Raw genomic sequence first — 13,934 nt, 5'->3', positions numbered from 1 at the left:
TGTGACGTAAGAGCGGACGATTATTCAGAAGAAACAATCGCCGGAATATGCCGAGTGCGATATTCAACTATATATTTATCTGAGATACGAAGAATAAATTAATGAATGACAAATATCGCATTTTTAATTTCTAGGGGCATACATCCGCCCTTTCAATTCTGCCTTAACCATGACACCAGCCGTGTCTAAATATTTGGTGATTTGTGTGATGTACGTGGCGAAGTATTTAGCCAACCAGTTGGCACGTTTAGTGCTCGTGATGTGGATGAGAATCGCAATCACAATTTTTTTTAATACAAATACAGGAAAATTACATTTGTTCAGTGTATGTAAGGAGGCCCCAAAGCCGAAGACTGTATCGGGACCTCTTGTTAAAGGCAGATCATAGTATTTGACAGTGTTTGAAGGAACAGTAGCACTTTTCAAAGGTATCACGACTGCTACTGTTGGTTCTACATAAAATTGAGTAGATTATGTGAAAAACCCCAAATGATGAAAGTGATTCTATTAAGGAATTTATTTAGACCAAACCACTAACACGTACTCGCCGTTCTGTTAAACTGCCTCCTCGATTAACGAATAAGAAAGAAGGCGAATATATAAACAAGTTGTGTGAAATAAAACAAACTGTAATAAAGAAAGAACATGACACAAGACAAATACGAAAGTGTTTAGCGATGCAAGAATAACCGACACGATAACAAAACAGATTTCTGAAGGTTTCAAAGATATACGAATTGGACACTGGAGACATAAGTTAACAATAACAAGGCGCCTGTGAGCTGAGCTCAATAGACATGATGATACCGCCGCGATGACAAGCAATAAAAGCTCCTTTGCGCGCAGTTTGGATAGTACATGAGAACAACTAAAGTCACCGAATAAGGATAAACAGCATCGTCTGGCGTTGTATTACAAAGCATAGCACGTTCTGGGTGTTTCATAGACACAAAGAGTAAGCTGTGCACCAAATACGGAGCGCCGTTGTGAAGAGAAGGAAGGTTCTCGCACGCATTCCCTTTGACAGCGCTGGATAGGAATACTCTAGGCAGTGAACAGGTAGCGCCCATGAGAGTACGCACACGTAGCGCACCGTAGTTCAGGCAATATGGCTTGTGGAGACTTTGACTGGGTCTGGCTGCTTTCCCGCATTACTGTGTGCTTCATTTGTAGCATTGTGCCTTGGTTGGTGACCAAGCAGAGCGCCGTCACGAACTGCGCTGGGTAAACAGGTTTACCCTTTGTGCGTGCAGCGAGGACGTCACCCAATGGCAGCGCGACAGAATAATAATGCGACAATGGTATTGCAGAAAAAGACTGATGTAACTAAGAGCAATGGTTAGTCCAAATGCTCATGGATACCCCGTCTTCGTGTCTGCTAAGGTACTGTACTAACTTAGGGGAGAAATATGGTAGATTGAACTGAAGTTGGAACAAAACCACGAAATCGTAATGGAGTTCGTTCGGAACAAGAACGGAACTTCATTGTTCGATAGAGTTCGGAACAGTGATGAAAGTATAGAGGGCAGCACAGTTGATGACAATGTAGTTGTGCACACATAGAAAAGACTGGAGCCAGACGGACTTGAATGCATTTCACAGCTTTCGCAACAGCACAAGTGTCTCACCCGGATTATTCATAGGATAAATCTGCAAAGGTAATGTTGTATGGCAGGGTATCCTAACATAATCAGAATAATTTAAGGATTCAACGATGCTACATACACAGGTAGCTATCGTGTTTAGAAGGGGAAGTAACACGTTACCTGCTCTTGTAATAAACTCTTTCGAGGTAATTTCGGCTTCATCATTTACTATGGTGAGTACTTCAGTAGCAAAGTGGGGCTATTGTCTGCTACTCTGAACGCAAAAGTGCTTATATGTTGAATGTCGTTTGAAGACAGGCAGGAAAGTTCGAAGTGTCTGTAACAAATAGCTGTTCAGGAGTACACATGCTGTTAGCATACCGTGATTCATGGGGTGGGATTGGCACTCGGCCCAAACTAAGTATTTTTAGTGTCGCTTGGGCACTGATGAACGTTGCCTCGACAAGGCTTTCGAAGCAATGGCTGTAGCCTCACTTGAAAATCCGGCCTGATTTATGTGGAGCTCGTAAATTTCGCAAGAGATAATAGAAATGTTGACTGATCAGCGACTCATACTTATCAACAGAGCACTGTATACCATGACTCTACTGGTAAGTACCGGGCGACACGTGCGCAGTGCAGTGGCACATTACCAGTAGCCATTAACCATTCAGAACATTCTACGTGACATAGCTTCGCCTGAGAAGAGAGTGATTAGGTCGCAAATACTAACCTAAGAATGCTCATCAAAACACATCAAGAATGCTTGTCGCATAAAAATTGTAGTGACTGCACCAGTGAACGCAAGTATTCCACTCGCCGATGGCAGTAAATATTGGACAGCTCGTTCTAAATCTTCTCAGTGTCATGACCATGTGTAATTTATTCTATTTTAGTTGGCGAAGTGTTCCTCAGCGCTGTAGTGTGGTCGGTGTTAAGAAAAAGTACGGGAAAGCCCTTTGAGTACCGCTGGTTTGCTTCGGCGAAATGTCCACACTGATACGATTGACACAGAGACACACAAACCAGGCAACGACGGCGCAATGGTAGTCGGTATAGTCCGAGACCCTCGAAACGCAAGATAATTTAGATAGGCAAGGTGAACCTTTTCAGAAACAAATATGGCGTATTACTGCGAAATGTCTCTGGGTTTGGCCGCTGATATACGGGCTTACATCTGTTCCCCCCACTTCCTATGTGCAGCACATGTTCAATCAACAAGCACAAAAAGAGCAAAGAAGTATAGAGTCTGGTGCCACGAGTGACTAGGGTGCTCTGTCGTCGCTTTCTTCTGGCTGCTCAATGTTCGTACTGCACTCTACAAATATATGTTGGCTCTTCGTTTCTTACTGCGGCCAGCAGTGCGTCAGGACCCGTGAGGGTTTTATAAACAGAAGCTGGTGACATGCAATAGGATACGCGGAAATCGCCCAACGGAACAATGGCACCGATACCTCTGCCACGCAGGACCATTCCGAACGCGAGCCCCGAAACTAAAGAAATACAGAAAATGTGTACGCATGCTTTTCTCAATGACAATTTGTTATATTCTTTTCAATTCGGTTTCTCTGATTCTCTACGCTATCGTTTTTTCGTTCAAACACAGAGGCTACTTGAAAGGGTCCCATTGTTACGCCGCGGCTCAGACAGCACGTCGCGCGGGCAAATAACGGGGAATAGCGGCTACTCGAACGGCGACGGCAAGAGTACAGCCAGAAAGCTTTTGTTTACGTGAAGAAAAAGAAATAGAACTTCACAATTTTGCTACAAGGACGAAGCGATATTTGTGATAGGAACAAATTGAAATGGTATGCGACGTATCAATAACAGCTAGTTCCTGTAGGATTCATGCGATACTTTAGACCCCTTCCGATCCTGAAGTTGCACGTACATTCAACGAAGGTGCATTTCCTTTAGTAAATAGAACCTATATAGCCAAGCTTCATTAATATTGTCGACTCTATAAGGCATAGCTCAAAGAAATATGAGCGTCTAATAAATAGCATTATAGAGCAATATGAAAAATAGTTCAGGTCATAGCATTTCCAACTCTAGGCCAAAAGCGCTTAAATTCAGGCGTGTTTGTCTTAGCACAGCAGCGTCGGTTTCAATGTGTTCTCTTCAGTGGAGCGTTGGAAATCCCTCTTCCTTCGAAAATATACCCCTCGCCTTACAGCCACATATCCAAATTTCAACTGATAATGTGTGAATAAACACAGAATACCCGGAAATGAAAAATGTCAAAGTGTTCGTAAGACTAGACCTATAATTATTTAAAACAACGCAGCAGGGAGGGTACCTTTATTTAGTCGCCTGGGTAAATAACGTTTAATTAATACCAAGAACAAAAGCGAGTTGAAATAGGTCGTACCGATTCAACATAAAAAAGTCACACGGTCCCTTATGTATTTACGAAAGACGAATTGAACGTGAAGGCGTTCCTTTGTGTGCGTAGCACTTTACGGGCCCGGCTTGTCATCAATCCAGTGTCTCATGTCGCATGGTCACGCTCAAAATCAAGTGGTCGATACGGGCCTAAAACAAGGCTAGTAATGCTCAAAACCGTGTTAAAGGAAACGAACAGGATCTAAAATAACATAATTAACAGAAATAACCAAGAAGTAATCGTAATAATTAACTTAAACTTGCAAAAGTGCTTCGGGTACATATGGCTGACGGCAGACTCGCGTAAGAGAGGGCGCCACTGCCTCACCGAGCGAGCACTTGCTCCTTCCCCGGCGCCTCGCTGCACTTCGTCGCTACATCTGAAGGGGGAAGCAACCTGATGGAACTCGCTGCAGACGACACGTATCTACACTGCCGTAACAAGCGGCAACTCGATAAAGCGCAGCCAAAAGGAGCGCGCATGTCGTACACCGAGTTGGCGAAGTCGGGGAAACCTTACATGCCTACCTAAAACACTGACGCCATCGGCGGTTAATTAAACGGGGTAATGGGCACTCTACGAACGGGAATCACTGGGAGACCGGGCTACGCACTTCCTCAGCATTCACAGTAGTGTAGCGACATTTGCGCAGTACTTAGAACTACACCAATCGCTACACAAGAACGACATTTCTTTGTTTCCTCAGTCGACCATATTGTGTCCCCCCTCTACCTGAAAGTTTTATGTACCCAACGTGATCTTGCACCGCCTTCGGGATCGGAGGCATTAGAAGCTTTATTCACCTCATGTGGCTTTGTAGTGCCTCCGGCATCAGCCCACCTTTGACCAGACGACTCTCATGTGATGACGTCATAATAGGAGGTCACTTACGTGAGGTCATAGTCAGGTCATGATGACGTCGTGGTGGCATCATTGGTTGACGTGATCCCGTGAGGATGACTTTTTTTGCATCACTGGTGTTGACGCCACGCCGGATGTTGCTTTTTTTCGTTTAATGAGGCATCTAAAGCTTTCGCCTAAATAAGGTGGGTGGGTGTGCAAACATGGACACCAGAGAAGAGAGCAACTTAAAAGTCGGCGTTAGAGTTGTCTTGTCCTTTTCCTTCGGGTCCGTGTTTGCGCGTGTTACACTATTTTATGATGAATATTGGAAAGTGATCGCCATGGAAAAAAGGCATCACCAATTGACTGCGCACTGACCAAGATAACTGAGAAAATGTGCTTTAAAAACACCACGAAAATTTTTCACGCGTAGTCTCTGTGCAGAACGTCTTTAAAGGTCCCCACTTGGAAACACCAACAGCCAAACTTTGAAAGAAGTTCGTCGCTTCGGTTGGAAGCTAAGCTTGATAAAATGTCATGGTTCATGGTTCAACGCCCAATGCGCAACGAAGACCATCACTGCATTGTGTAGCTGTAGTCGTACCTAAATTTGTTTTGGAGAAAGAGTTGCCGTTGCATTGGTTTTGAGAGTAGGCAGATTTCGAAATACTAAATAAAGTGGCTAGAGCCTACCTATCAAGTGACCGTAGACACTGTCATCCACTTTCATGCTCGTTAGTTATGCTGCTGAATGATAATTTATGAAAGACACCAGGAAAGAAATTGCGCGAGTGGCCGTGAACACTGTCACCCTCTTTCATGCTCGTTAGTTATGCTTTTGATTGATAAATTATGGAAAGCACCAGGAGCGAAATTGCGCGAGTGACCGTAGACACTGTCACCCTCTTTCATGCTCGTTAGTTATGCTTTTGAATGATAATTTATGGAAAGCACCAGGAGAGAAATTGCGCGAGTGACCGTAGACACTGTCACCCTCTTTCATGCTCGTTAGTTATGCTGTGGAATGATAATTTATGAACGGCACCAGGAGAGAAATTGCGCGAGTGACCGTAGACACTTTCATCCTCTTTCATGCTCGTTAGTTATGCTGTTGAATGATAAGTTATGAAGGGCACCAGGAGAGAAACTGCGTGAGTGACCGTAGACACTGTCATCCTCTTTCATGCTCGTTAGTTATGCTGTGGAATGATAATTTATGAACGGCACCAGGAGAGAAATTGCGCGAGTGACCGTAGACACTTTCATCCTCTTTCATGCTCGTTAGTTATGCTGTTGAATGATAAGTTATGAAAGGCACCAGGAGAGAAACTGCGCGAGTGACCGTAGACGCTGTCACCCTCTTTTATGTTCGTTAGTTATGCTTTTGAATGATAATTTATGGAAAGCACCAGGAGAGAAATTGCGCGAGTGACCGTAGACACTGTCGCCGTCTTTCATGCTCGTTAGTTATGCTGTGGAATGATAATTTATGAACGGCACCAGGAGAGAAATTGCGCGAGTGACCGTAGACACTGTCACCCTCTTTCATGCTCGTTAGTTATGCTGTGGAATGATAATTTATGAACGGCACCAGGAGAGAAATTGCGCGAGTGACCGTAGACACTTTCATCCTCTTTCATGCTCGTTAGTTATGCTTTTGAATGATAATTTATGGAAAGCACCAGGAGAGAAATTGCGCGAGTGACCGTAGACACTGTCATCCTCTTTCATGCTCGTTAGTTGTGCTTTTGAATGATAAGTTATGAAGGACACCAGGAGAGAAACTGTGCGAGTGACCGTAGACACTGTCATCCTCTTTCATGCTTGTGAGTTATGCTGTTGAATGATAATTTATGAAAGGCATCAGGAGAGAAATTGCGCAAGTGACCGTAGACACTGTCATTTTCTTTCATGCTCGTTAGTTATGCTGTTGAATGATAATTTATGAAAGGCACCAGGAGAGAAATTGCGCGAGCGACCTTAGACACTGCCATCCTCTTTCATGCTCGTTCGTTATGCTGTTGAATGATAAGTTATGAAGGGCACCAGGAGAGAAACTGTGCGAGTGACCGTAGACACTGTCATCCTCTTTCATGCTCGTTAGTTATGCTGCGGAATGATATTTTATGAAAGGCAGCAATAGAGAAATTGCGCAAGTGACCGTAGACACTGTCACCCTATTTCATGCTCGTAAGTTATGCTGGTGAATTGTAATTTGTGAAAGGCACCAGGTGAGAAATTGCGCGAGTGACCGTAGACACTGTCATCCTCTTTCATGCTCGTTAGTTATGCTTTTGACTGATAAGTTATGAAGGACACCAGGAGAGAAACTGTGCGAGTGACCGTAGACACTGTCATCCTCTTTCATGCTTGTGAGTTATGCTGTTGAATGATAATTTATGAAAGGCATCAGGAGAGAAATTGCGCAAGTGACCGTAGACACTGTCATTTTCTTTCATGCTCGTTAGTTATGCTGTTGAATGATAATTTATGAAAGGCACCAGGAGAGAAATTGCGCGAGCGACCGTAGACACTGCCATCCTCTTTCATGCTCGTTCGTTATGCTGTTGAATGATAAGTTATGAAGGGCACCAGGAGAGAAACTGTGCGAGTGACCGTAGACACTGTCATTTTCTTTCATGCTCGTTAGTTATGCTGTTGAATGATAATTTATGAAAGGCACCAGGAGAGAAATTGCGCGAGCGACCGTAGACACTGCCATCCTCTTTCATGCTCGTTAGTTATGCTTTTGAATGATAAGATATGAAGCGCACCAGGAGAGAAACTGTGCGAGTGACCGTAGACATTGTCATCCTCTTTCATGCTCGTTAGTTATGCTTTTGAATGATAAGATATGAAGCGCACCAGGAGAGAAACTGTGCGAGTGACCGTAGACACTGTCATCCTCTTTCATGCTCGTTAGTTATGCTGTTCAATGATAATTTATGAAAGGCACCAAGAGAGAAATTGCGCGAGTCGCCTGCAACTGAATTTTATTGTATGTAATATTTTTGAATATCAGCTACGTAAGCTGCGCGAAGACGTCTCGTCGAGTTCGTCATATAGGGCGAACTTGAGAAGAGTTAGTGTTAGAATGTTGATTAGTAACAAACTGTAGAAAGGCTGAAATAGAGAAAGCCGAGCGAGTTTATAGAAGCCGTGCCGACAAATTTTTGGTTTTGTTTCTTTCCTCCGGCTCTGCAATGGAACAAATGAAAGCCTTTCGCCAGAAACAAAACGGGAACGGCACTAGCTCCAATCTTTATACTGACGGCATTCAGAAAGTATACGGCGTTGGGTGAAGATTGTGAACCTTGTTCACGTTGAACTCCTGCCGCAAAGCTCTAAGCGCCTGCGCTATATAACAAATGTTAAGAGGATAATAAAAACAGGCGCGTCTAACAAATGGCGAGGTTTTGAGTTTGAAAGCAATCCGAATAGAAACTTCAACAAAGAGGTCCAAGACGGCAAGAAATTGAGATAAAAACGGTGAGGTCATTCAATTTGGTCCGCGTTCGAGTTCCCCGGGTCTTCTAACCTTCTAGCCGTTACGAGAACGTTTGCCGATAATGAGGTTTAGTGCTAGCATGGGGACGCATTTCGCTCAACTGAAGAGTGTCTCATGGCAAAAAGGAACTGCGCAACCGTTCTGAGAGGTTGCACTTCCGAGCTTTCTCGGAAATGTCCGCCACTTCCTGCAAGGTTGTCGTTATCATTCGTTAAACCTTCCCGTCCATGTGATTTTTTTTTTAATTATTAAGCCTGCGCAGTCGTAATTTTCTCGATGCTTTCTTTTTTACCAGTGTGCACAGTAATCGGATCCTACTTTTCATTTATCTTTATTTATAATGTGTGTCAGTCTAGGCATGGGGCCTTTTTGTTCGTGTGTTCGCGTCTTTGTGCTTGGTTGCCTTTGTTCTTGCGTGACATTCGCTTCTTTGCACTATATGAGCAAACCCTAGTTTCTAATCACAGAGTTCGCTTCTTTAAATGCCTGAAAGGAGCTCAAGGATACTTCGCTTGTTTGCTGAGTATTTTCGGAAAACAAACTATGCGCTTTGTAGGCCTGAAAGTATGTGCACGCCACTTTATTTGTTCGCTCGCACTTGCGTTAACACGAATAAACATTTCTTTTCACTGTTATATTTTCAGTTAGCACAAACGACAGCACAGAAAGCAAACAAATTAAGCGTGACAGAGCGTTACCATGCCTTCCGTACTCAAGTCTTTCAATGCGAGCAATCAAAGGTAAATAAACTGGGGCCGAACTAACAAAACTTCTTCTTCGTAGGTGTTATTTTCCATTCGCCGAAAGGCTTTGCTATTGATATGTCCACCATCCACATTAGCTGAAGTATTGTGTTACGAGCAAGATTTATCGTAAGAAATTTTGTGAATGTGGGCCATGAGGTCGAAGAAGTTGGTTTAAGTCAGCGACCCACAAAACGTTTTCCGAGATGAAAGAGGCAAATAACGCTTATTTGTGCAAACTAGGAGATTCACATGCTGTTATCAATGTATATATATATTACCAAGACAAACTATTGCCAACAACAATTCTCGCTTACATTCAACACCGGCTAATATTTGATGTCTGCCCTTATTACAATGTAATAATAATACTTGTTGGTGTTATTCCTAATAATAATAGTTGTGTGTGTTGAACGCCCCAAAACCCCGACATGAATTTGAGAGACACCGTAGCCGAGGGCTCTGAAAATTTCAGCCACCTGGGGTTCTTTAACGTGCACCTAAATTTAGGGACACGGGCCTCAATCATTTTCGCATCCATCGAAAATGCCGCCACCACGGCTGTTGTGTCATTCCTCACTTGCAAAAACGTATGTACACAGTGTATAGACTGTCTAAAATTAGGCTTAGGCGGTATATAAGCTCTCTTAATCCAAATACACTTCAGGGCAAGGAATAGGCATAGTCATTAGTTATCGTTTAACATTCGTATGCTTTATTCTTCGCTCGAATACTCCTGCAATTGTACAAACATGCTACCTACCTCATATGAGAAGGACGTTCCAAAATAGACCTTCTTCCAGTCGTGCTGCGCCATAGAGATCGTGCCGAGGAAAAGATAAAGAAGCCCATCATGGCAAAAGATTGCGGTTCAAATGTTCTGCGCGACCGTACTTGCTCGATCTCTTGTGCGATGAATTAGGGCATATGTGTTTTTGTTTGCCTAGGTCACGTGCTCCAACATGACCTGCGTGTCGTGATGATTCCGAAGTGGCAAAAGTGCTAAAAAACGGGATTTCGCGACAACGAGTGCGAAATAAGCTGCATCACGAAAGTAGAGTTTCCTAGATTTCCCTGAAGAACGTGTTCATGTTTGGCATGAAGCGTTATACGAAAAGCATGTTTTGTCAGAGTTGGACTTGGTTCAGCGCGACGAAAATTGCGATTCTCACTTCGCTATGCTGCACATTTATTAACCTAAGACTGCCATTTACTATTTCTGGCACGCAATGGCAATTTCAAGAATAGTTGACTTGTCTCTGTGAGAATCGCTACCTGCGTGGTGTGCCCGTGCAGTCTGCTACTGCAAGCGTTAATTGGAGTTTTTCCTGACAGAATCATCAACGATCAGTTTGTAGGTGCGCGAAAGTTTGGCAAGAGAGCGCTCATGTTTTGCACAGTGATTGGTGCGTCCCCTACGATAAACACAATAGGATACCAAGGCACTCATTTAAAGAGTCTTGCTTTAAAGGTGCCTTTACTTCTGGAGCTAAAGCTTCCTGTCGCATTGTCGTACCTTAACATCTATTATCGAAACTACTTCGAAAGAATTTCGTCCTATATCCAAACCTCCAAAACACTATTTTAGAGGAGCAAGACGCCACTCGTTATTTCTTGGCTGGATCTAGGAAAAATATTGACTGAATATGAACCTTAACCTTTTCGAAGATACAGCAAAGTTAGGTGACCAAGTTAGACACAATGTAATTTCAGATACTACTGTGCATTTAAGCAAATTTCATCGTAGCGACAATACGCAAAAATTAAAGAATGAAATTCACGAAACTTATTGTTCTTCATTAGTTCTAGCATTGCTGCAGTAGTAACGTGGTAGAGGGTAGGACGAAGTCTGCGGCCTTTTAATATTGCCACGTGCGTTTCTTATTATCACTTTTGCTGTATTCGGTTTTTCGCCCTCAAAGGCTCTCAGCAACGCTCAGTGCAAACCGCGCCTAATTGTTCGAGAAGCTTCCCGATTATTGTAGATCGTTTTGTTAAGATTGCGCGCAAGACGCGAATGCTCGAGCTTATCCTAGAGTTTGCGCGTCAACCAGCGATAGCGCTTGGAATATTCGACGGCACATGTATAAATGCTGATGCGCTTCACCGCTTGCCAGTTGATCGACAGGTAGAACTCTGTTCGTCGCTATCAGTGTGTTGCTATAGTTTGACTTTCATTTTCCCGGCCACAAGTTCGGCCAAATAAGCAGTTTCATCTCTGACGTTTCACCTCTGACCATGCATTGAATGTGATAGAAGAGCAGGTGACCGTTCCGCCGCGCTCCAGCGTCATTATGTCCGTCGAACCTTGAAAAACCTGCGAACTTTGAAGGCGTAATCGCGGGCGATCAGCACCTACTCCTGAACCGTCAAATTTGCGTCGCAGGAGGTATAGCCGAGCTGCGTGACGGTAAGGCAAAGGTAGTGCTGACAAATTTCAGCCACGAATATAGGCACCTCAACATTGGTACGACGGTCGCCTACATCGACGAATGTGTGGCCGCCGGCAATGCTTTCGCCTACTTCGATGTTGCCGAACCTGCTTCGACGAATCGAGGTCCCGAACCAGATTTCGACGTCAACCCGAGCCTTCCGAAGGTCAAGCAAGACCAGCTCAAAGGCCTGCTCCTGCAATACAAGGACTGCTTCTCGTCATCGTCAAGAATTCGACAGACCCCAGTCACGAAACATCACATCATAACAGAAGAAAGCGCCCGACCAATACGTCAGAGCCCGTGCCGAGTTTCGACCCGAGAATGCGAGGCCGTCAAGAAACAGGTCGACGAAATGCTACGCGACGACATCATCCAGCCGTCCAAGAGTTCATGGGCGTCACCTGTGGTGTTAGTGAGGAAGAAGGATGGTACGCCTGAACAAAATCACGAAAAAGGACGTGTACCCTCTCCCACGTATAGACGACGCCCTAGATCGACTCCACAACGTGAAGTTCTTTTCTTCGATAGACCTCAAGACCAGCTACTGGCAAATCGAAGTCGACGAGAGAGACCGAGAAAAGACCGCCTTTTATAACGCCGGACGGCCTGTTCGAGTTCAAGGTCATGCCCTTCGGTCTTTGCTCGGCACCTGCGACTTTCCAATGAGTCATGGATACTGTATTAGCTGGCTTGAAGTGGCAGACTTGCCTTGTATACTTGGACGACGTCGTTGTGTATTCCTCGAACTTCGACGAACACCTCCAGCGACTTCAATCCGTGCTTCAAGCAATCAAGAACTCCGGGCTCCCCCTGAAGCCAGAAAAGTGCCGCTTCGCGTACGAGGAGCTCTTGTTTCTGGGTCACGTGATCAGTAAGACTGCAGTGCGCTCAGACCAGCAGAAAACAGCTGCCATCGCCGCTTTCCCGCCACCCACCGACAAAAAAGGCCGTGCGCCGATTTCTCGACTTGTGCGCCTATTACAGACGCTTTGTCAAATACTTTTCACGGATCGCCGAGCCACTAACGCAGCTCACGAAGACCGACGTCGAATTCATATGGCAAACAGCGCAAGTCGACGCATTTCATCAACTGAAACGACGCCTGCAGACAACTCCGATATTCGCGCATTTCGACGAATACGCCGATATGGAGATTCACACCGATGCAAGCAGCGTAGGACTCGGCGCCGTCCTTGTGCGACGGACGGACGGACTGGAAAGGGTTATCAGTTCTGCTAGCCGGTCGCTGTCTACGGCAGAGGCCAACTATTACGCAACAGAAAAGGAGTGCCTCGCCATGATCTTGGCTACGTCAAAGTTTCATCCCTACCTCTATGGCAGGCCCTTCAAAGTTGTGAGCGACCACGCCTTGTGTTGGCTAGCTATCTTGAAAGACCCTTCAAGTCGCCTCGCACGATGGAGCCTAAGACTTCAAGAATTCGACATTATCGTTGTGTACAAGTCCGGAAGGAAACACTCCGACGCCGACAGCTTGTTTCGTGCCCCCGTCGACCCACCATCGCCGACGACCAGGATGATGACAGCTTCTTGGGAGCCATAAGGGCCGACGACTTCGCCGAACGACAGCGGACCGACCCGCAACTGAAAGATCTAGTGGAATACCTTGAGGGCAGGGCCATTGTTGTCCCAAATGTTTTCAGGCGAGGATTGGCGTCATTTTCCTTGGAAAACAACGTCCTCGTAAAGAAGAACTGCTCTCCGGCCCGAGCTAGCTACCTTATCGTCGTACCTTCGGGACTGCGACCAGAAATTCTGCATGCCCTGCACGACGACTGGCAGCCGCCACTACACCTTCGACGACGCCACATGGAATACCAACCCGGTGACCGTGTATGGGTATGGACGCCAATACGCCGACGGGGACTTAGTGAGAAGCTTCTTCGACGATACTTCGTTCTGTACAGGGTACTTCAACCCCTCGGCGCACTCGACTACGAGGTTGTCCCTGACGGAATCACGAACTCTCAGCACCGCCGTGCGCTACCTGAAGTGCTACCTGTCGGGCGCCTCAAGCCATATTACGCGCGTTAGTCAAGCTAAGGACTGTACTTTTGCTTTATTATTGTACTTTCTTGCTTGTGCTTATTGTTTGTTGTACTATCTTGCTTGTGCTTATTGTTTATTGTGCTTTATTGCTTTATTGTTGTTATGTATTGTTGCATGCATTGGCTCCCCCCCCTCCCATGTTCTGTTTTAAGCATCGGGACGATGCTTTTTCAGAGGGGGCATTGCCACGTGCGTTTCTTATTATCGCTTTTGCTGTATTCGGTTTTCGCCCACAAAGACTGTCAGCAACGCTCAGCGCAAACCGCGCCTCATTGTTCGAGAAGCTTCCCAATTATTGTAGATCGCTTTGTTAAGATTGCTCGCAAGACGCGAACCCTCGAGCTTATTCTAGAGTTTGCGCGGCAA

General features: G+C 45.2%; 1 long non-coding RNA gene across 1 annotated transcript in view; it reads left to right on the top strand.

The window, feature by feature from the left end:
• Positions 1-9,081, top strand: part of LOC119395990 (uncharacterized) — a 44,018-nt gene extending 34,937 nt beyond the window's left edge. The window contains exon 3 of the long non-coding RNA XR_005184369.1: positions 8,968-9,081. This is a non-coding gene — a long non-coding RNA (uncharacterized LOC119395990). The remainder of the gene's footprint in view (positions 1-8,967) is intronic.
• Positions 9,082-13,934: the final 4,853 nt, after the last annotated feature.

This window comes from Rhipicephalus sanguineus, chromosome 6, assembly GCF_013339695.2.
Source record: "Rhipicephalus sanguineus isolate Rsan-2018 chromosome 6, BIME_Rsan_1.4, whole genome shotgun sequence".
NCBI classification, from domain to species: domain Eukaryota; kingdom Metazoa; phylum Arthropoda; class Arachnida; order Ixodida; family Ixodidae; genus Rhipicephalus; species Rhipicephalus sanguineus.
The sequence above is the reverse complement of the archived record's forward strand: the minus strand, read 5'-3'. Positions and strand labels throughout refer to the sequence as shown.